This window comes from Oncorhynchus masou, chromosome 24 (assembly GCF_036934945.1).
Source record: "Oncorhynchus masou masou isolate Uvic2021 chromosome 24, UVic_Omas_1.1, whole genome shotgun sequence".
NCBI lineage: Eukaryota > Metazoa > Chordata > Actinopteri > Salmoniformes > Salmonidae > Oncorhynchus > Oncorhynchus masou.
The window spans coordinates 26,372,453-26,396,737 of NC_088235.1; the positions used below are offsets into that span (position 1 = coordinate 26,372,453).

Genomic DNA, 24,285 nt, shown 5'->3' on the forward strand with positions numbered 1-24,285 from the left:
AATATTTAATCATATATATGGTAATGGCTATAATGTAAAACACAGAATCCCACAAAAGGGAGAGACACTTGTGCGCCTGGAACCAATAAAATAAGAGGACCCACCTGCTATGGACTCTGCCGCTGCTTGGAAATGTTATTCCTCAGCGGAAGTGGTCAATTCTGCTTCACGCCTCATCCTCGTAACGTTGTCAAAGCTCTTGAGCGGTGAACAAGATACACCATGAAAGAGCGTCATTCTGGAGATATGGGAATAAAGATTCCCAGCGGAGATTTTGATTAGTTGTGATATTTTACTACTAACTTCACTATAATCTGAATTACTTTAGCCTTTTACGGGCATTCACCCCTCTAGTCAACAACATAAATAGTGTAGAAATAGGGCGTTACCTGTCCCTATATCCGTGGGGAGTTGAATAGCGGCGCACGTGTTTTTATCTCGGAGCAAATACCTTACATCAATCAGGCGAGATGAAGCTGTCCTTTGGTTCTCTGGTGATCACTGCGGGCATCTTCGGTATGCTCAGTTTTGCGTTCCAGGCGGCAGCGATTGGGAGCGACTACTGGTACATTTAGGTGAACAGAACCAACCAGACCAATACAGAGGTTAATTTACGAAGGTATGTGTATACCGATGCGTGTCATTTGAAACCAATGCCTTGCTTAGATGGATGACTTTATAGTATAAGGTAGGCTAGGCCTATTTGTTATCCGATTTGATGTTGGTTGTGTGAGGTATCTGCATTTGTGCACTGGAACATCATTATGAGATTAAACAACTGCTTGCTACTTGCCTGTTTGTGTGTGACAAGAACTGAGTAACATGGTGTGACCTTGTCCGGCTTTGTCCTTGTCCGGCTTTGTCCTCGACATCTTTCCTGTAGCAAGACAGTTTTATGGTCACAATGAAAACGGAATAATGAATTATCCATCTTTCCAGGTCAAAAGGTGTTTCACATTTAACTCCTCCAGCTACTCTGAACCTGCGATGCACATGTTAAGTGAGTTACCTGTCCATTATCACCTTAACCATTGTAAAATAAAACACTAACAGCTATTGTTATTTTGGGACATTTTGAATTGATTATGTTATTGATGAAACCTCTATTTGTGTGTCAAGTATGCTCCTATAGTTGGAATGTTGTGTGTCTGTTTCACCAGACATGCACAGTGTGAGTGTGGTCTTGCTCCCTCTTAGCCTGGTCCTTCTACTGTTTGGAGGAATCTGTGGCTTGATCAGTTCCATGTCCTGGGGCCCCGCCTTCCTCACCAGCACCGTCTCCTATCTCTTCTTCTGCAGTAAGTGTGGCCTCCATCATCATCATTATCTCTCGGTCTTAGGGCCCAAACACCAAGTCTTAGTTCTGCCATGCCAACTCCTTGTTACTCATTGTCATGTTTGGCATGACAAGAAGTTGACATTATGGCACACAAGTAGATCTGGGATAAGGGGAAGGCTACCGAACACCTACAGGCCCAAGTCCAAAATGCACTCCTATGCAGCATACTACCATCCATATAGCCTTTTAAAGCAGCGTTAACCAACTCCAGTCCCCCACTACCCCCGGTAGCCCCACTCCAGTCCCCCACTACCCCCGGTAGCCCCCCTCCAGTACCCCACTCCGGTCCCCCACTACCCCCGGTAGCCCCCCTCCAGTACCCCACTCCAGTGCCTCACTAACCTGTGGTAGCCCCCCTCCAGTACCCCACGCCAGTCCCTCACTACCCCCGGTAGCCCCACTCCAGTAGCCCAACTCCAGTACCTGCGGTAGCCCAACTCCTCCAGTACCCCAATAGCCCAACTCCTGTCCCCCACTTTCTCCAATAGCCCAACTCCAGTCTCCCCTTGTAGGCCAACTTCAGTAACCCTGGTGAGAGAGGGAGCAAGAGAGAGAATTGAGAGATGAGGGTATATAGACAGAGAGAGAGTTGGAGAGATTTTATTTTATTTTGCCTTTATTTAACCAGGTAGGCCAGTTGAGAACAAGTTCTCATTTACAACTGTGACCTGGCCAAGTGTGACAGTGAGACATAAACAACAACAACAGAGCTACACATGGGATAAACACATGTACAGTCAATAACACAATATAAAAGCCGTGTACAGTGTGTGCAAATGAGGTAAGGCAATAAATAGGCCTTAGTGGTGAAGTAATTACAGTTTAGCAATTAACACTGGAGTGATAGATGTGCAGATGAGGAAGTGCAAGTAGAAATACTGATGTGCAAAAGTGGTGTGCAGAGAAAAAAAATGCTGGCGTGCAGAAAAACAAACATAAATATGGGGATGAGGTAGTTGGTTGGTTGGATGGGCTATTTACAGATGGGCTGTGTACAGCTGCAGCGATCGGTAAGCTGCTCTGACAGTTGATGCTTAAAGTTAGTGAGAGAGAGATAAGTCTCCAACTTTAGTGATTTTTGCAGTTCGTTCCAGTCATTGGCAGCAAAGAACTGGAAGGAAAGGCGGCAAAAGGAGGTATTGGCTTTGGGACTGACCAGTGAAATATTCCTGCTGGAGTGCATGCTACGGGTGGGTGTTGCTATGGTGAGCTGAGATAAGGCAGAGTTTTAGATGACCTGGAGCCAGTGGGTTGGCGACGAATATGCAGAGAGGTCCAGTCAACGAGAGCATACAGGTCGCAGTGGTGTGAGGTATATGGGGCTTTGGTGACAAAATGGATGGCACTGTGTGTTAGGAATTTTATGAATAAATGACTAAACAATATCCCCATTTCAAATAGAACTGTAACTAAGTAAATTTATGCTCTGTTTTATTATATCTGATTAACAATATGAATTCATAAGTGAGGGATTGTGGAGCCTGAAACGGGGTAATTAAATAAATACCATTCCAGCCAGATTGGAGAAGATTGGAAGTGTTTTTTTTTTTAAGTACCCAGAAAGGGTAATTAACCTATGGTTGAACTGACTCAACTTAGCACTTAAATGTTTAGATAAGACATTGTGTGTTTTCTTAGGTTTTCCATTAGCTGGAACTGTCTGCTGAAGGGTGATGGATGAAAAACCTTCTGAAGTTATCTCGAATGAACTTTTGAACTGTTGGGAGAAAGAATATTTTATGACCTGTGACGTCATATTTTGTACATAAACTGTTGTTCGAGGTTACATGGCAGCGAGCTCTGAGAATAAATACTATTATCTATTTTTGATAAGACTGGTCTCTGTCTATTTTATGCAAATAAGAATCTTACAAATTCTCATAAAATAGACTAAGTGAATTAAATTAATGAAAACATATTGGAATAATTAAATTATACGAACACTGTGATAGACTGCATCCAAGTTGCTGAGTAAAGTGTTGGAGGCTATTTTGTAAATGACATCGCCGAAGTCAAGGATCGGTAGGATAGTCAGTTTTATGAGGGTATGTTTGGCAGCATGAGTGAAGGAGGCTTTGATGCGAAATAGGAAGCCAATTCTAGATTTAATTTAGGATTGGAGATGCTTAATGTGAGTCTGGAAGGAGAGTTTATAGTCTCGCCAGACACCTAGGTATTTATAGTCCACATATTCTAAGTCAGAACCATCCAGAGTAGTGATGCTAGTCGGGCAGGCGGTGCGGGCAGGGATCGGTTGAAGAGCATGCATTTAGTTTTACTAGCATTTAAGAGAAGTTAGAGGCCACAGAAGGGGTGTTGTATGGCATTGAAGCTTGTTTGGAGGTTTGTTAACACAGTGTCCAAAGAAGGGCCAGATGTATACAGAATGGTGTCGTCTGCGTAAAGGTGGATCAGAGAATCACCAGCAGCAAGAGCGACATCATTGATATATACAGAGAAAAGAGTTGGCCTGAGAATTGAACCCTGTGGCACCACCATAGAGACTGCCAGAGGTCCGGACAACAGCCCCCCCCCCCCCACTGAACTCTATCTGAGAAGTAGTTGGTGAACCAGGCAAGGCAGTCATTAGAGAAACCAAGGCTGTTGAGTCTACCAATAAGAATGCGGTGATTGACCGAGTGGAAAGCCTTGGCCAGGTCGATGAATTCGGCTGCACAGTACTGTCTTTTATCGATGGCGGTTATGATATTGTTTAGGACCTTTAATGTGGCTGAGGTGCACCCGTGGCCAGCTCGGAAACCGGATTGCATAGCGGAGAAGGTACGGTGCGATTCGAAATGGTCGGTGATCTGTTTGTTAACATGGCGTTTGAAAACCTTTAGAAAGGCAGGACAGGATGGATATAGGTCTGTAACAGTTTGGGTCTAGTTTGTCTCCCCCTTTGAAGAGGGTGATGATCGCGGCCACTTTTCCAATCTTTAGGAATCTCAGATGATACGAAATAGAAGTTGAACAGACTTGTAATAGGGGTTGCAACAGTGGCGGCAAATAATTTTAGAAAGAGAGGGTCCAGATTGTCTAGCCCAGCTGATTTGTAGGGGTCCAGATTTTGCAACTCTTTCAGAACATCAGCTGTCTCAACTTGGGTGAAGGAGAAGTGTGGGGGGCGGAGGGCTTGGGCGAGTTGCTGCGGGTGTGCAGAGCTGTTGGGGTAGCCAGATGGAAAGCATTGTCCAGCCGTAGAGAAATGCTTAATGAAATTCTCGATTATCATGGATTTATTTATCGGTGGTGACAGTGTTTCCTAGCCTCAGTGCAGTGAGCAGCTGGGAGGAGGTGTTCTTATTCTCCATGGACTTTACAATATCCCAAAACATGGAGAGTTGAGGGGATGGCGAGAGAGATGCAGAGATGAGTTGATGAAGAGAGAGATGGCGAGATCATGGTATGGAGGGAGTGAGAGAAATGGAGTTTGGAGAGAGAGAGATGGAGAGAGAGACAGATGGATGGAGAGATGAGGGTATTGAGATAGAGATGAGGGTATTGAGATAGAGATGAGGGTATGAAGAGGGAGAAATGGAGAGATGAAGGTATGGAGAGAGATGGAGAGGAGGATATGGAGAGATGAGGGTATGGACAGACATGGAGAGAGATGAGGGTATAGAGAGAGAGAGAGATGGTGAGGGTATGGAGAAAGAGATGGAGAGGTGAGGGTATATAAGAGAGAGATGGATTAGATGAGGGTGTGGAGAGAGAGAGAGAGAGAGAAGAAGTGCGGGTATGAGAGAGCGATAGATGGATGATGACACAGTACATTGTTTATTATCTTTATGGAGAGGTACTGGGAGCTGGAGTTGTAAAGACCTTCACTTTTACCACTAATTGTTTTTTTGGCCAATCAGATCTGATCTTTGACCAGTCATCGGGGCAACATATCAGATTGAGCTGCCTGTGTAAATACAACCTGAGTTGAACATAAATTAATTGGACATCACTCTGGAAAATGTCCTATTCGTTGTTGATGGACTGTATTACAAGGATTCTTTATCTTTAAAAGAATAGTGACTTGAGGTAGAGCGTTGTGTACTTTTTTGTTTTCAATTAAGAGTGACCAATGCAGCGGCTCCAGCCCGTCTAATGCTCAGCTCCTGACCAATGCAGCGGCTCCAGCCCGTCTAATGCTCGGCTCCTGACCAATGCAGCGGCTCCAGCCCATCTAATGCTCAGCTCCTGACCAATGTGCGTTGCCTTAGAATTAGTGGACCGGACATTCTAGATTCTACTAATTCTAACTCTATGACATGTCCCTCCCTACTGCTGCCCTTCTCTGCCCTTCTCTGCCCTGTGACCCTCCCAGTCAGGCCTGGAATAACCCTGATAAAGAAAGCCTTTAAAAGATGCAAGAGAACAGAGTTAACGAAATCTTCATGCCTTTAGCCCTAATCAACAGCACATGGCGAAATGGGATCAAGGCTGGAATTTGATTTGACTTTCTATCTCTGTGAATTTGGTTTGTCTTTGTGCCGTGTGTCTTTCTTTCTCAGCTGTGGTCACTCTCCGTGTTACACTATTGTGTGGTGCCTTCTCTCATCCTTCTCTTGCTTCATTTCACTCTTCTGTCTTCTCGCACGCTTTATATTGCTCTTCTGTCTTCTCGCACGCTTTATATCGCATTTCTGTCTTCTCTCTCTCACTTCATATCGCTTTTCTGTCCTCTCTCTCTCGCTTCATATCGCTCTTCTGTTTTCTCTCTCGCTTCATATCGCTCTTCTGTCTTCTCACTCGCTTCATATCACTCTTATGTCTTCTCGCACGCTTTATATCGCATTCCTGTCTTCTCTCTCTCACTTCATATCGCTTTTCTGTCCTCTCTCTCTCGCTTCATATCGCTCTTGTCTTCTCACTCGCTTCATATCGCTCTTATGTCTTCTCACTCGCTTTATATCGCTCTTATGTCTTCTCGCACGCTTTATATCGCATTTCTGTCTTCTCTCTCTCGCTTCATATCGCTCTTCTGTCTTCTCTCTCTCGCTTTATATCGCTTTTGTCTTCTCGCTCGCTCGCTTCATTTCGCTTTTCTGTCTTCTCTCTCGCTTGCTTCATATCGCTTTTCTGTCTTCTCTCTCGCTTGCTTCATATTGTTCTTCTGTCTTCTCGCACGCTGTTGAAGGAATTCTAAATTACTCTGTATTATTTCCCAGTCAGAGTTAAATACTCTGTCAATGCATTCAAAGGGTTTGTAAGACCCTATTATTTTATAAGAATGGACAGAGCCCCGGTCTTAAAAGTCAGGTAACAGCATTTAATTCAAGAGAATACTGGTACATACACATTTTTCCACAGGTTATAAACTGAAAATGACGTCAGCGTTTTCTAAATGTTCTATCTCTTCATGACACTGGTAGAGAGGCCCTATAGTTCTCGAGCCTTCCCTCCTCGCCTGAAGCCAAGGTCAGTCAGTGTAGATAGTTCATTCATTTATACCAAGGCACTGTTCTAAACTCCTGACTATATTATATACAATTGGGAATGGGAGCAAGAGAGAAAATTCATACATGTACAGTACATAAGCATTTGGACTAGTCAGTCCTGATTGAAATGTATACATAATTAGTCATCATTGATAAAACATTCCCTTAACACACGCTTCATATCGCTCTTCTGTCTTCTCTCGCTTTATATCGCTTTTCTGTCTTCTCTCTCGCTCGCTTCATATCGCTTTTCTGTCTTCTCTCTTGCTCGCTTCATATCGCTCTTATGTCTTCTTGCACGCTTCATATCGCTTTTCTGTCTTCTCTCTCGCTCGCTTTATATCGCTTTTCTGTCTTCTCTCTCTCGCTTCATATCGCTTTTCTGTCTTCTCTCTTGCTCTCTTCATGTCACTTTTCTGTCTTCTCTCTCGCTCGCTTCATATCACTCGTCTGTCTTCTCTCTCGTTCGTTTTATATCGCTCTTCTGTCTTCTCTCTCGCTTTATATTGCTCTTCTGTCTTCTCTCTCGCTCGCATCGTACCTCTCTTCTGTCTTCTCTCTCGCTCGCTTCGTACCACTGTTCTGTCTCCTCTCTCACTCGCTTCATTTCGCTCTTCTGTTTTATGGACAGAGTGGCGCATTGGTCTAAGGCACTGCATCGCAGTGCTAGAGACGTCACTACAGACCCGTTTTCGATCCCGGGCGGTATCACAACCGGCTGTTTTCGGCAGTCACATTGGGCTGTGCACAATTGGCCCAGCTTCATCCAGGTTAGGGAAGGGTTTGGCAGGGGTAGGCCGTCATTTTAAATAATAATTTGTTCTTAACTGACTTGCCTAGTTCAATAAAAATAACAAATTATTTGTTATATCGCTCTTCTGTCTTCTTGCTTTCTTTATATCGCTCTTCTGTCTTCTCTCTTTATATCGCTCTTTGTCTTCTCTTTATATCGCTCTTTGTCTTCTCTTTATATCGCTCTTTGTCTTCTCTCTTTATATCGCTCTTTGTCTTCTCTCTTTATATTGCTCTTTGTCTTCTCTCTTTATATCGCTCTTTGTCTTCTCTCTTTATATCGCTCTTTGTCTTCTCTCTTTATATCGCTCTTTGTCTTCTCTCTTTATATCGCTCTTTGTCTTCTCTCTTTATATCGCTCTTTGTCTTCTTGCTCTCTTTATATCGCTCTTTGTCTTCTCGCTCTCTTTATATCGCTCTTCTGTCTTCTCGCTCTCTTTATATCGCTCTTCTGTCTTCTCGCTCTCTTTATATCGCTCTTCTGTCTTCTTGCTCTCTTTATATCGCTCTTCTGTCTTCTTGCTCTCTTTATATTGCTCTTCTGTCTTCTTGCTCTCTTTATATCGCTCTTCTGTCTTCTCGCTGTCATTCTCATCTTTGATTTGATCTTCAATTCCTCAATCAAGCATGTTTTCTTGTAAATTTCAATTTACTGGAAAACGTGTCTCTTTGTGTATGTGTGAGGGTGTTGTATCTGCCAAATGCTCAATTTAACAAATTCCTTGGGCTTAATAAAAACCAGAAATAAACACAACCCTTAGTGTGAGCTTAGAGCTTAAGTCCCAAAAGCACACACATCCCTGGATCGCTCCTCTTTTCAGTTCACTGCAGCAGCTAGCGACTGGAACGAGCTTCAGCAAACACTCAAACTGGACAGTTTTATCTCAATCTCTTCATTCAAAGGCTCAATCGTGGACACTCTTACTGACAGTTGGGGCTGCTTTGTGTGATGTATTGTTGTCTCTACCTTCTTGCCCTTTGTGCTGTTGTCTGTGCCCAATAATGTTTGTACCATGTTTTGTGTTGCTACCATGCTGTGTTGTCATGTGTTGCTGCCTTGCTATGTTGTTGTCTTAGGTATCTCTGTATGTAGTGTTGTGTTGTCTCTCTTGTTGTGATGTGTGTTTTGTCCTATATTTATTTTAAATTTTTAATCCCAATCTCAGTCCACACAGCCTTCTGCCTTTTGGTAGGCCGTCATTGTAAATAAGAGTTTGTTATTAACTGACTTGCCTGGTTAAATAAATAAATCACATCAAATTAGGGCTAAGAGGGCGAGTGCCACATGACACAAAGTTATTTTCAATCCCCTCAGGAAGAGTCAGAGAGGGGCTCCGAGAGGGGCTCCGAGAGGGGCCCCGGGTCAGACTGAGCCAAAGTACTTTTAAAGGAGTGTGGTAATAATGGGTTTATTTTAAATTGCGCTACAGAGTCTCAATCGCTTTAAAAAACAAACAAAAATAAATTCAGGGAGTTGGCATTTGATGAGATGGACTTCCACAGCTAGATGATGATGTAGTTCAGGACAGTAGGAGCTTGAGTGGAGGTGGCGTTGATGGTCCAGCCAGGTAGGGAGAAGCATCAGTCAGACAGGCCTGCCCGGAGCTCTTTGTCAGGCTGTTTCTGAAGTGCACAGCTAGGTAGACTAGAATATCCACCACTAAAAGTTTAGCACCCACCTGGGTGATGCTTCGGTAGGCGACTACCTCATCAGTAATCAAGAACTCCTATGAGATGAGTCTCTGTCATTCGGTTTCATTGTCAACAGGGAATATCCAGTACTTGTTTATTTGAATGTCCTGTTAATTTCTGCTAACGAACATCGTTGTCTCTTACATCTCAGCCCAAAATCATCTCCACCAATCATTGGACAGGCTGATAAGCAGTTGATTGTATTCCCTGTGGTGCTGTCTGGGTATTTCTCCTCTTGGGTAGTAATTCTGATCACTTTAATATTTCAGTCCTGTGTGAATAAACCATCTGTGTAATTACAAGCACACACCCCTTCCACTCCTCCTGTCTCTCTGCTCATGACACCCTTGGGTGATATAGGGATAAAGAAAAACAACCCCCACCTAGCCCCCCTGCCAGTAATATGTGGTGATTTGGGCTGCTTGGTGCAGGGAGCCGGATACAAAAATGTTCTAGTTTATTGACTTTGCCTAGTCCTCTCAGCCGGAACCAAAGACCAGTTTGTCCATGGCAACATAATGGGACTCTGAGAGCTCTTAAACTTTGATGTCATCTGATGGTGCCTGCGTCAGTCTACGTCTTGTTTCTCTCATTCTGATATGTGGATTTTATAGTTTTGCTGTCGTATTCATGTCTAGTCCGCCTAGAGTCCATTAAAGATTAAACACAATGCAACATCAAAAGGCTCCTCTTTCCCTGGCTGTATTTTTTGAGCCTAAGCTTTTATGTGTAAGATGCTGTCTAAGTGGCTGTGGCATCTTTATCCTTCATTGAGGGGATCCTGTAAAGTGCTCTCCAAGCCAGGTGTACGGCATAAGAGCGTGTACATACTTTGTGCTTATGTGAACCAGAATGTTTCATCTCCCTCTCCAACTCCTTGTGTGCACATTTGGTATATTAGCAATGCCTTACTGTTAGTGTGTGTCAGATTCAATGTTTAATAGTCATATGTACAGGGTTGCAGTTGTGATTGCAGGGTACAGTGAAACCTTAGGCTTCGAGCTCCAACATGCAGGACTAGTGAAATAATAAACAAAACTATAGAAATGGCACTATACACACAACTGTAGCAGTAATTAATAAAGTACTGTCCTTTGGGGTGTAGGCAGAGTAAAGACTGTTGACCATGCCTCAGGACTACCTGGCCTGATGACCCCTCGCAGTCCCTAGTCCACCTGGTCGTGCTGCTGACCCAGTTTCTGCTGTTCTGCCTGCGGCCGTGGAATCTTGACCTGTTCACTGACCCTCCCACACGCATGCTGTCTCGAGCTCTGAATGCTCAGCTATGAAAAGCCAACTGACATTAACTCCCGAGGTGCTGATCTCAAATCAAAATCACCCTCTACCGTAGGACCATGCCTCAGGACGACCTGGTATGATGACTCCTTGTTGTCCCCAGACCAACTGGCCGTGCTGCTGCTGCAGTTTCAACTGTTCTGCCTGCGGCTATGGAATCCTGACCTGTTCACCGGATGTGCTACCTGTCCCAGACCTATTATTTGACCATGCTTGTCGTGTATGAACATTTGAACATCTTGGCCATGTTCTGTTATAATCTCCACCCGGCACAGCCAGAAGAGGACTGGCCACCCCTCATAGCCTGGTTCCTCTCTAGGTTTTTGGCCTTTCTAGGGAGTTTTTCCTAGCCAACATGCTTCAACACCTGCATTGCTTGCTGTTTGGGGTTTTAGGCTGGGTTTCTGTACAGCACTTTGAGATATCAGCTGATGTACGAAAGGCTATATAAATAAATTTGATTTGATATGACTCTACAACCACTGTGATTATTAGTTGACCCTGCTGGTCTTCTATGGATATCCTGAAGAACAATTTGGCCTTAAGATTTGTGTACTCTTATAATCTTCACCTGACATAGCCAGAAGAGGACTGGCCACCCCTTAGAGCCTGGTTCCTCTCCAGGTTTCTTCCGAGGTTCCAACCTTTCCAGGGAGTTGTTCCTGTCCACTATGCCTCTACATCTGCATTGCTTGTTGTTTGGCGTTTTAGGCTCAGTTTCTATATAAGCACTTTGTGACATCTGCTGTTGTAAGGGCTCTATAAATAACTTGTATTGATTGATTGAGGGGGTGGGGTAATGACCATAGGGGGAGCAGCATGACCATTGAGGGGGGTGTTGGGACCAAGTCCAATAAAACAAAATCTTAATGAAGTAATATACGTATTAAGAACTGCAACAGTGATGATTGTTGTTGGAGTGGGGGGCAGAGTAAAGGTCTGTTACGGAGGGCAGCTAGAGAGAGAATGTCCATAGGGGGAGCAGCAGGTAAGGTTTGACAGTTGATGGTGCGGGGGGGGAATGTCCATAGGGGGAGCAGCAGGTAAGGTTTGACCGTTGATGGTGCGGGGGGGAATGTCCATAGGGGGAGCAGCAGGTAAGGTTTGACCGTTGATGGTGCGGGGGGGAATGTCCATAGGGGGAGCAGCAGGTAAGGTTTGACCGTTGATGGTGCGAAGGGGGGAATGTCCATAGGGGGAGCAGCAGGTAAGGTTTGACCGTTGATGGTGCGGGGGGGGGAATGTCCATAGGGGGAGCAGCAGGTAAGGTTTGACCGTTGATGGTGCGAAGGGGGAATGTCCATAGGGGGAGCAGCAGGTAAGGTTTGACCGTTGATGGTGCGAAGGGGGGAATGTCCATAGGGGGAGCAGCAGGTAAGGTTTGACCGTTGATGGTGCGAAGGGGGGAATGTCCATAGGGGGAGCAGCAGGTAAGGTTTGACCGTTGATGGTGCGAAGGGGGGAATGTCCATAGGGGGAGCAGCAGGTAAGGTTTGACCGTTGATGGTGCGGGGGAAATGTCCATAGGGGGAGCAGCAGGTAAGGTTTGACCGTTGATGGTGCGGGGGGAATGTCCATAGGGGGAGCAGCAGGTAAGGTTTGACTGTTGATGGTGCGGGGGGGGGAATGTCCATAGGGGGAGCAGCAGGTAAGGTTTGACCATTGATGGTGCGGGGGGGATGTCCATAGGGGGAGCAGCAGGTAAGGTTTGACCGTTGATGGTGCGGGGGGGGGATGTCCATAGGGGGAGCAGCAGGTAAGGTTTGACCATTGATGGTGCGGGGGGGAATGTCCATAGGGGGAGAAGCAGGTAAGGTAGTGACCGTTGAGGGTGCGAGGCGGAATGTCCGTAGGGGGAGAAGTGGGGGAAGGGAGGAGCGCATAGCTGACTAGTGGTGGCTATTTAGCAGCCTGATGGCCTGTGGGTAGAAGATATTTGCCAGTGTCAGTTTTTGCTATGATGCTTCTGTACTGATTATAACATCTACAGAAAATACAGAAATGGCAATGGTGGAGCTGTTGCTGTTTATATTCAAGACCACATTCCTGTACAGATTAGAGAGGATCTCTTTAAATACTGTTGAAGTAATATGGCTACAGGTTCATCTGCCTCACCTAAAGTCCATTCTGGTGGGAAGCTGCTGTAGACCACCAAGTACTAACTGTCAGTATCTGGATAACGTGTGAAATGCTTGACAATGTATGTGATATCTACAGAGTGGGTGATTTCAATATTGACTGGCTGTCATCAAGCTGCCCACTCAAGAAAAGTTCTAAAGGCTGGGCCTAATATAGTGTATAGCAGGTCATACAAGAAGTGTTGTTGATTTAAATATTTGTTGTTTTGTGGTGTGTAATGAGGAGCAGCCAGATGCTGCACTTGACACATTTATGAAATTGCTTAATCCAGTTACTAATAAGCATGCACCCATTAATGCAATGACTGTAAAAACTGTTAAATTCCCATGGATTGATGAGGAATTGAAAAAATGTTATGGTTGAGAGGGATGAGAAAAAAGGAATGGCAAATAAGTCTGGCCTCACAACCGATTGGCCAATTTATTGCAAATTGAGAAATCACAAGAATTAAAATAAGAAACTATACTATGAAACAAAGATAATTGACATAAAGAATGATAGTAATTAGAGGGCTGATATAAATACTATGCATGCCAGTCTCTCTAGGCTAAGAGTTGAGGAGAGTCTGACTGCATCACTTCTTCTCTTTATAAGAAACATTAATGTGTTGTTAATCCCAAATTGTTTGGGATTGTCAATTCACACACCAATCCCAGCAGACATGACACCAGGGGTGTCAGTCCCCAAATCCAGAACAAATTCAAGAAAACGCACAATATTATATAGAGCTATAATTGCATGGAACTTCCTTCCATCTCATATTGCTAAAATAAACAGCAAACCTGGTTTCAAAAAACGGATAAAGCAACAACTCGCGGCACAACGCCTCTCCCCTATTTAACCTAGATAGTTGTGTGTATACATTGATATGTAGGCTACGTGTGCCTTTGCATTTTTTTATGTAGTTTTGTCTTTGAGCTGTTCTTGTCTATTGATGTTCTGTATTATGTCATTCTGTATTATGTTTCATGTTTTGTGTGGACCCCAGGAAGAATAGCTGCTGCTTTTGCAACAGCTAATGGGGATCCTAATAAAATACAAATACCAAAATACCAATAGCAAAAAGCTTTAAATGTAAAATGGTAAAAAGACAAACTCAGCTCCATCATTCATTGAATAAATAGCTCATTCATCACAAAACCCACTGATATTGACAATTACTTGAATTATGTTTTCATTGGCAAGATTAGCAAACATAGGCATGACATGCCAGCAACAAATGCTGACACTACACATCTAAGTATAACTGATCGAATTATGAATGACAAGCATTGTGGAAGAGGTGAAAAAAGTATTGTTGTCTATCAACAATGACAGGCCACCGGGGTCTGACAACTTGGATGGAAAATTACTGAAGATAATAGTGGACAATATTGCCACTCCTATTTGCCATGTCTTCAATCTAAGCCTAATAGAACGTGTGTGTGTGCCCTCAGGCCTGGAGGGGAAAAAAGTAATGCTGATACCCAAGAATATTAAAGCCCCCCTTTAATGGCTCAAATATCAGACAAATCAGTCTGTTACAACTCTTAGTAAACCTTTGGGAAAAAATTGTGTTTGTCCAGATAAAATCCTAACAGACTTTCAGTAGGCTTATAGGAAAGGACTATCAACAAGCACTTCACTTACACAAATGACTGATGATTGGCTTAGAGAAATGTATGATATAAATATTGTGGGAGCTGTTTTGTTAGACTTCAGTGCTGCTTTTGACAATATTGATCATAGTCTGCTGATGGAAAAAAAATGTGTTATGGTTTTACACCCCCCTGCTATATTATGGATAAAGAGTTACCTGTCTAACAGAACACAGAGGGTAGAATCAGGAATTCCACAGGGCAGCTGTCTCGGCCCCTTACTTTTTTCAATCTTTACTAATGACATGCCTCTGGCTTTAACCTCACTAGGGTATGTGGGACTCTAGGGTCCCACCTGGCCAACATCCAGTGAGATTGCAGTGCGCCAAATTCAAATACAGAAATACTCATTATAAAAATTGAGAAAACATACAAGCATTTGACATAGGCCAATGACCCATTAACTGTGAATCCAATCACGGTGTCAGATTTTTAAAATGCTTTACGGCGAAAGCATACTTTAAGATTATTTGAGAACATCGCCCAGCAGACATTACAAACAGTTACAAACAATAACCAGCCAATTAGAAGAGTTGCACAAGTCAGAAATAGAGATAAAATTAATCACTTACCTTTGATGATCTTCATATGGTTGCACTCAGAAGATATTAATTTACTCAATAAATGTTCCTTTTGTTCGATAAAGTCTCTTTTATATCCAAAAACCTCTGTTTTGTTTGCGCGTTTTCTTCAGTAATCCACAGGCTCAAACACAGTTACAACAGGCAGACAAAAAAATCCAAATTGTATCCGTAAAGTTCACAAACATGTCAAACGATGTTTATATTCAATCCTCAGGTTGTTTTTAGCCTAAATAATCGATAATATTTAAACCGGACAATAACGTCATCAAAGAAAAGGTAAACAAGAAAGGCACTCTCTCGGTCGCGCGCATGAAGAAGCTCTGTGACACAGCAGGGTCCACTCATTCACTGTCCTTACTCCCTCATTTTTCAGAATACAAGCCTGAAACAATTTCTAAAGACTGTTGACATCTAGTGGAAGGCATAGGAACTGCAATTTGATTCCTAAGTCAATGGATACTGTAATGGCATTGAATAGAACACTAGAAAAACAAAACAAAATCCTACTCCCTGAATGGGTTATGTTATACTCACAGACACTTTTAACAGTCTTGGAAACTTTAGAGTGTTTTCTATCCAAATCTACCAATTATATGCATATCATATCTTCTGGGCCCGAGTAGCAGGCAGTTTAATTTGGGCACGCTTTTCATCCAAAATTCCGAATGCTGCCCCCTACCCTAGAGAAGTTAAGTAATGACTCAACACTATACACATGTTACTACAGCAAGTGAAATCACTGCAACACTTAACAAAGAGCTTGCTGACATGTTGTCAGCAGCATACCACCCTACATCCCACTGCTGGCTTGCTTCTGAAGCGAAGCAGGGTTGGTCCTGGTCAGTCTCTGGATGGGAGGTCAGATGCTGCTGGAAGTGGTGTTGGAGGACCAGTAGGAGGCACCCTTTCCTCTGGTCTAAAAAAAAATCCCAATTCCCCAGGGTAGTGATTGGGGACATTACCCTGTGTAGGGCGCTGTCTTTCGGCTGGGATGTTCAATGGGTTAAATGACTCCGTGGTTACTAAAGATCCCATGGAACTTATTGTAACAGTAGGGGTGTTAACCCTGGTGTCCTGGCTAAATTTCCAATCTGGCCTTCATACCATCATGGCCACCTAATCATCCCCAGTTTACAATTGGCTCATTCATCTTCGCTCCCCTGTAACTATTCCCCAGGTTGTTACTGTAAATGAGAATGTGTTCTCAGTCAACTTACTCCCAACTGGTGTTGCTGAAAAGCTTCAAAGTGAGCATCAACTACTCCCAGCTGGTGTTGCTGACACGCTTCAAAGTGAGCATCAACTACTCCCAGCTGGTGTTGCTGAAAAGCTTCAAAGTGAGCATCAACTACTCCCAGCTGGTGTTGCTGAAAAGCTTCAAAGTGAGCATCAACTACTCCCAGCTGGTGTTGCTGACACGCTTCAAAGTGAGCCCCAGCTACATCAATTACTCCCAGCTGGTGTGTGTGTTTATTTATGGTGTGTGTGTTTCCTCAGGTGTCCTGACCCTCTCCGGTGTCAGCCTGTACATCAGCAACTCCGAGCAGGCACTGGCAGAGACCGAGAGTCTGGTGGGGGCTAAGCGTCTGGCCCAGGTGGTCAGCACCTCATTCGAGCTGGTCCCTGGGCCTGGCTGTCCTTCTGCCTGGAGGTCCTCACTGGCCTGCTGCTGGCTGCCCACCCCGCGCTCCAGAGCGGCTCACCGGGCCACGGCATGCCCTCTGTCCTAACCCAAGAGCCAGGCCCTACAGAAATGTCACAAGAACTGTACCTTCAATTTTCAAATTATTTTTATGTGCTCGTCTCTGGCACCACAATTGAATTTCCTTCTGGAGAAATAAAGTTCTTTATTACATATTTATTCATCCTAAATGCAGTATGTGGTTTATAGTCTGTGGGTAAAACAGCTGTCATTTAATGCCATCTTGTGGTCTGATAAGTTACTACATTTCAATTGGCAAAGGCCCTCAAATATGAAATTGCTTATTGTGGTCCTATAATGTAGGATGAGAAATGAAACACCAGAATTACTGGCCTCAACCACATCAGTCTGAATGGCTGTTAGCTGTCACGGGGTTGCATTTTAGAACATTGGCAAGTGAAGGGCTATATGAATAGATGTCCTCAAAGCAAAATCCATAGTAGAAATGCCCAGAGCAGACTGAAGGTGCATCTCAATAGTCTGAATAGGCTCCCTGTCCTTCATCTGCACTGATCTGCACATTGAAAGTAGCTGAGAGCAATGAAGTGGACATGTCAGTGGATGTTCGTGTTCACCTGATGATTGAAAAGGCAAGAACTAAAGACCCTTTATGTTACTTTGTCACGGTCAGTTATTACTGTGGAAACCACAACATCCACCCGCATAAGAGAAAATAAAAAGACAAGGGCCTGGATTCAATCCAATCAGCAGTACACTACCGTTCAAACGTTTGAGGTCACTTAGATATGTCCTTGTTTTTGAAAGAAAAGGAAAAACAATTGTCCAGTAAAATAACATCAAATTGATCAGAAATACAATGTAGACATCGTTAATGTTTTAAATGACTATTGTAGCTGGAAATGGCACATTTTTTAATGGAATATCTACATAGGCGAACAGAGGCCCATTATCAGCAACCATCACTCCTGTGTTCCAATGGCATGTTGTGTTAGCTAATTCAGGTTTATCATTTTAAAAGGCTAATTGATCATTAGAAAACTATTTTGTAATTATGTTAGCACAGATGAAAACTGTTGTGCTAATTAAAGAAGCAATAATACTGGCCTTTTGAGTAGTTGAGTGTCTGGAGCATCAGCATTTGTGGGTTCGATTACAGGCTCAAAATGTCCAGGAACAAATAACTTTCTTCTGAAACTTATCAGTCTATTCTTGTTGTCCACATTTCCATGTGAATTATTTATTTACTTATCTATTGTTTACCTACTACCTATTTTTTTCTTAAAAATTACACTGTTTGTATTTGCCACGAAACTGAAGATCTCGTACAACGCTGTGTATTACTCCCTTCACAGAACTGCGCCAACTGTCTAAACAGAATAGAACGAGGAGTGAGAGGCCCCGGTGCACAACTGAGCAAGAGGACAAGTACTTTAGAGTGTCTAGTTTGAGAAACAGACGCCTCACAAGTCCTCAACTGGCAGCTTCATTAAATAGTACCCGCAAATTACCAGTCTCAACATCAACAGTAAAGAAGCGACTCCGGGATGTTGGCCTTCTAGGCAGAGTTGCAAAGAAAAAGCCATATCCCAGACTGGCCAATAAAAATAAAATATTAAGATGGGCAAAAGAACACAGACACTGGACAGAGGAAGATTGGAAAAAAGTATTATGGACAGATGAATCTAAGTTTGAGGAGTTCGGATCACAAAGAAGAACATTTGTGAGACGCAGAAAAAATGACATTACGCTAGAGCCATCTGTCAAGCATGGTGGAGGAAATCTGATGGTCTGGGGGTGCTTTGGTGGTGGTAAAGTGGGAGATTTGTACAGGGTAAAGGGGATATTGAAGAAGGAATGCTATCACTCCATTTTGCAACGCCTTGTGGACTGCACTTAATTGGAGCCAATTTCCTCCTACAACAGGCCAATGACCCAAAGCACAGCTCCAAACTATGCAATAACTATTTAGGAAGAAGCAGTCAGCTGGTATTCTCTCTATAATGGGTGGCCAACACAGTCACCGGATCTCAACCATATTGAGCTGTTGAGGGAGCAGCTTCACTCTAGTAAGTAAAGAAGTGCACATCAAGCCAATCCAACTTGTGGGAGGTGCTTCAGGAAGCATGGGGTGAAATCTCTTCAGATTATCTCAACAAATTGACAACTAGAATGCCAAAGGTCTGCAAGGCTGTAATTGCTGCAAATTGAGAATTCTTTGACGAAGGCAAAGGACACAATTATTATTTCAATTAAAAATCATTATTTATAACCTTGTCAACGTCTTGAACATATTTCCTATTCATTTTGCAACTAATTCCATGTATGTTTTCATGGAAAACAAGGACATTTCTAAGTGACCCCAAACTTTTGAAAGGTAGTGTATATCTGTGTTATAGCACATTTGACATTTAAAAGGTAATTTCTCATTGAGCAGACATGCCACGTTTACCATGAATGTGGTCTCCGCGGAATCTGAAATAAAATTGCTTTTAAAAAGGTGCATAGCTGACAAACAGCAATCAGATTGAAACTTGGGCAAGGACACAGCAGCCTACATACACAAGCTTTAAGTGTTCCACAGGGATGACAATAGCAGTGGTTGTTCCACAGGGATGACAATAGCAGTGGTTGTTCCACAGGACTGACAATAGCAGTGGTTGTTCCACAGGGATGACAATAGCAGTGGTTGTTCCACAGGACTGACAATAGCAGTGGTTGTTCCACAGGGATGACAATGGCAGTGGTTTTTCCACAGGGATGACAATAGCAGTGGTTGTTCCACAGGACTGACAATAGCAGTGGTTGTTCCACAGGGATGACAATGGCAGTGGTTGTTCCACAGGGCTGACAATAGCAGTGGTTTTTGCACAGGGATGACAATGGCAGTGGTTGTTCCACAGGGATGACAATAGCAGTGGTTGTTTCTCAGGACTGGCAATAGCAGTGGTTGTTCCACAGGACTGGCAATAGCAGTGGTTGTTCCACAGGGATGACAATAGCAGTGGTTGTTCCACAGGGATGACAATAGCAGTGGTTGTTCCACAGGACTGGCAATAGCAGTGGTTGTTCCACAGGGATGACAATAGCAGTGGTTGTTCCACAGGGATGACAATAGCAGTGGTTGTTCCACAGGACTGACAATAGCAGTGGTTGTTCCACAGGGCTGACAATAGCAGTGGTTGTTCCACAGGACTGACAATAGCAGTGGTTGTTTCACACGGCTGACAATAGCAGTGGTTGTTCCACAGGACTGGCAATAGCAGTGGTTGTTCCACAGGGCTGACAATAGCAGTGGTTGTTCCACAGGACTGACAATCGCAGTGGTTGTTGTGTGTGAGTGTGTGGGGGGGGGGGTGACAACCACTGCTGACTGCTGCTTGACCTTTATCAAGAATGGGCCAGTGGGAGAGAGAGGTGACCTTGTCAGCAGCCCAACTGTGTCCCTGCCTGCCAGTTGCTGGCTGTGAGAAGTGATTTGCTGCTCAACATGCTGTGTGGTACCAAAATTTAAAAAACACACAACAAATCCATTTTCTTTCTGGTATCCATGGTAACATTTATTGTGCTTGTTCTGTGAAGTTGTTCAGGGTTTTTTGCTACCTTTTTTGGTAAATAATATCCAAAACAACAGAGCATAGCCTACCTTTTACTTTGTAATAAAACACAACATGTTGGCACTAATTTGTGCATTTCTCCTTTGCCAAGATAATCCATCTACCTGACAAGTGTGGCATATCAATAAACTGAAAACTTCTTATGGCTGCAGGGGCAGTATTGAGTAGCTTGGATGAAAGGTGCCCAGAGGTGCACAGAGTAAACGGCCTGCTCCTCAGTCTCAGTTGCTAACATTTGCACATTATTATTAGTATTGGATAGAAAACACTCTGAAGTTTCTAAAACTGTTTGAATGATGTCTGTGAGTATAACAGAACTCATATGGCAGGCAAAAAAATGAGAAGAAATCCAAACAGGAAGTGAGAAATCTGAGGTTGGTCGATTTTCAACCCAGGCCCTATTGAATTCACAGTTGGATATGAATGAAGTTGCACTCCCTAGGCTTCCACCAGATGTCAACCGTCTTTAGAAACTTGAATGAGGCTTCTACTGTAACGGCTGTCTTCCTCCTCCTCCGATGAGGAGGAGAAGAAAGGATCGGAGGACCAATGCGCAGCATGGTACGTGTTCATGCTCTTTATTAAAACAAGCGAACACTGAAACAAAACAATAAACAACACGTGAAATAACCAACCAAAACATTTCCGTGTGGAACACACAGAAAATAAACACCCATGAAACACAAGTGGGAAAAGGCTACCTAAGTATGATTCTCAATCAGAGACAACTAACGACAACTGCCTCTGATTGAGAACCATACCAGGCCAAACGCGAACACAACATAGAAAACGGAACATAGACAACCCACCCAACTCACGCCCTGACCATACTAAAACAAAGACAAATCAAAGGAACTAAGGTCAGAACGTGACATCTACTGTGTTGTGGGACTGAATAAGAGCTGAATGAGTCAGGTTACTGGCAGAGAGCAATTTCCTGATCACGCGCATTCCACATCGACCTGCACGCGCATCCCACTCGACCTGCACAAGCATTTGGATATGTGTACCTAACGCCCTAACAAAAGTAGCTACTTGGACATAAATAACGGACATTATCGAACAAATCAACTGTCACGTCCTGACCTTAGTTCCTTTTGTATGTTTCTATTTTAGGTTGGTCAGTGCGTGAGTTGGGGTGGGCATTCTGTTTTGTTCTTGTGTTTATATTTCTATGTGTTTGGCCTGGTATGGTTCCCAACCAGAGGCAGCTGTCAATCGTTGTCTCTGATTGAGAACCATACTTAAGTAGCCTGTTTTCCCATTCTTGTTTGTGGGTGGTTATTTTCCGTTTCAGTGTTTTTCACCATTCGGGACTGTTTCGGTTTTTCTTTATTTGCTTGTTCGTTTGTTTCCTGTGTTCAGTGTAATAAATATGACGAACACTTACCACACTGCATATTGGTCCGATATTTCCTACTCCTCCTCAGAAGAGGAAGACAACAATCGTTACATGAACGTAACGTGCCAATGTAAACTCAGATTTTTTTTATATAAATATGAACTTTATCAAACAAAACATACATGTATTGTGTAACATGAAGTCCTATGAGTGTCATCAAAGGTTAGTGATTAATTTTATCTCTATTTGTGCTTTTTGAGACTCCTCTCTTCGGCTGGAAAAATGGCTGTGTTTTTCTGTGGCTTGGTGGTGACCTAACATAACCGTTTGTGGTGCTTTCGCTGTAAAGCCTATTTGAAATCGGACACTGTGGTGGGATTAACAACAAGATTACCTTTAAAACGGTATAAAATACATGTATGTTTGAGGAATTTTAATTATGAGATTTCTGTTGTTTTGAATTTGGTGCCCTGCACTTTCACTGGCTGTTGTCATATCATCCCGTTAATGGGATTGCAGCCCTAAGAAGTTTTAAACAGCATGATCATTACAGAGGTGCACCTTGTGCTGGGGACAATAAAAGACCACTCTGTAAGTGTGCAGTTTTGTAACACAACACAATGCCATAGATGTCTCATGTTTTGAGGGAGCATGACACCTGATGAAACTGTGGGTTTGCACAAACAAAGAATTTCTGCACAAACTGTCAGAAACCATCTCAGGGAAGCTGCAGTTTGGGATCATGACCAATGTTCCTTCTAAACTGCAGGTATGCGCGACCACGCACCTCCTCCAGGACTGCAGTGCAGAAGAAATGCCATGCAAGAGACTGAACTTCACTGAGTTCACCCCTTTAGTTTGCACTATATAGATCAACGTTTCTTCTGTGATTATTCAACATTATATCAATCCCTTTTCAATGCAACAAACCAAAACAGATCTAACTTTGCAAGATTGAGTCTGGGATTTTGTTGTAGGCAGAGCCAGAGCGCAACGGAGTATAATTCTACTGGCAGGGGTAGTTTACTAGTTGTCTTTCAATCACCCGCGAGTGAATGCCTCTTTCAGATCAGTGACGAGCCTGTGCACATTTGTTGATATTCTTTGCTAGTTAGCGAGTTATTAGCCCAGTTTTAGATAAGTATAGGTCAGTAAAGGGGAGTTACTGCTTCCTACAAGAGCACAAAGAAGTGTAGGCTACATTTCAAACGGGCTTTGAAAAGACAGTCTGGTAAAAAGCTTATGTCTTAATTAAAAGTGGCAGTGTTGTATTTTGAGACAAGCTTGAATGTGCAAATAAGCCACTGGCAGAGGGGTAGCCTATATTGTCATTTTTTTTATATGGTAATAATAATGACTTTTATTTTGTGAAGTGGTTTCTTGCATCATACAACACAATACAATGCAAATTACAGTAACACCCCTGGCGTTACAGACCAAGTAGATAAATCATTCATTATTTTCATCATGTAAAAACTTTATTACAAGTGTCATGTAATGTATGCCTGGCTACTGTAGGCTATAGCATAGAAATCAAAAGCTATTTCCATGTGAAAATGTTATGGGATTTGCTACATTGGTTTTGTTGGTAGGCCTACACTATGCTAAAATAGCCACAATAGCCTATTGGCTACTGTCTAAATCTGTATGAGTACAGCCTCAGCCGGAAGTTTCATAAAATTCTCACAAGGTTCAAGTTTCCACTCGGAAGACCTAAAATGTGCTCAGTGCCCCAAATAATTTGACGGAACATTGGTTGTAACTGACTTAAGTGGGTAAACACCCACCTTCGATGGCCACTGGCATGGTGGAGAGGTGTGCTCATCACAGATGAATCCCGGTTTCAACTGTACCGTGCAGATGGCAGCGGTTTGTTGATGTCAACGTTGTGAACAGAGTCCCCTTTGGTGGCGGTGGGGTTATGATATGGGTAGGCATAAGCTAACGACAACGAACACAATTGCATTTTTTTATTTAAACTTTATTTAACTAGGCAAGTCAGTTAAGAACAAATTCTTATTTACAATGACGGCCTAGGAACAGTGGGTTAACTGCCTTATTCAGGGGCAGAACGACTGATTTTTACCTGGTCAGCTCAGGGATTTGATCTAGCAACCTTTTGGTTACTGGCGATGGCAATTTCAATGCAGAGATAGTGGTTCCTTCTTTAAAAATGGCGTCATACTGCGGCACACCTTGCGTGCTGCCGCAGCATACTGTGGCAGGTAATTTCATTGTCAGCCATTTTTTCTGTTACTGCAAGTAATTGCTAGTTTGACCACCAGAGGGCATCTTTGAGAAGCATTTGATTGTATTCCGTTTTGGCATTACCAGAGAATTTAAAATGGGATTGATTTTAAGAAATTTGGCTTAATTAATTTGATTAATATTATTGTGTTTCTATTCAGAGATAAACAAAAAACTAAACCCCCAGAGTTTCCATTAGGATGGAATGGAAAATATGACGCTGTACAACATGATGGTCAGGAGTAGGCTACAGGATTGGAGGATTCTAAATGGTTTGCCCTCATTAGACAACTTTGTTCCAATATTTCTATAAATCAGTGATATTTATTCCCACAGTAATTCGTTATGAGTCCATAACTAAATCTACATCTGCATTTTGAAAGAGTATTTTTTAATCATTATTTTATTAATGAAATGTGTTTATTTGTTTATTAGGCTACTGTGCAGGCTACAATCTATACTGTAGTAGACATGGGAAAGTGCCTAATTCCTTACATAAGGGAGAGCA

General features: G+C 43.1%; 1 pseudogene; it reads left to right on the forward strand.

Annotated features, from left to right (window-relative positions):
- Positions 1-279: 279 nt before the first annotated feature.
- Positions 280-16,768, forward strand: LOC135511359 (transmembrane protein 235-like; annotated as a pseudogene).
- The last annotated feature ends 7,517 nt before the right edge of the window (positions 16,769-24,285 follow it).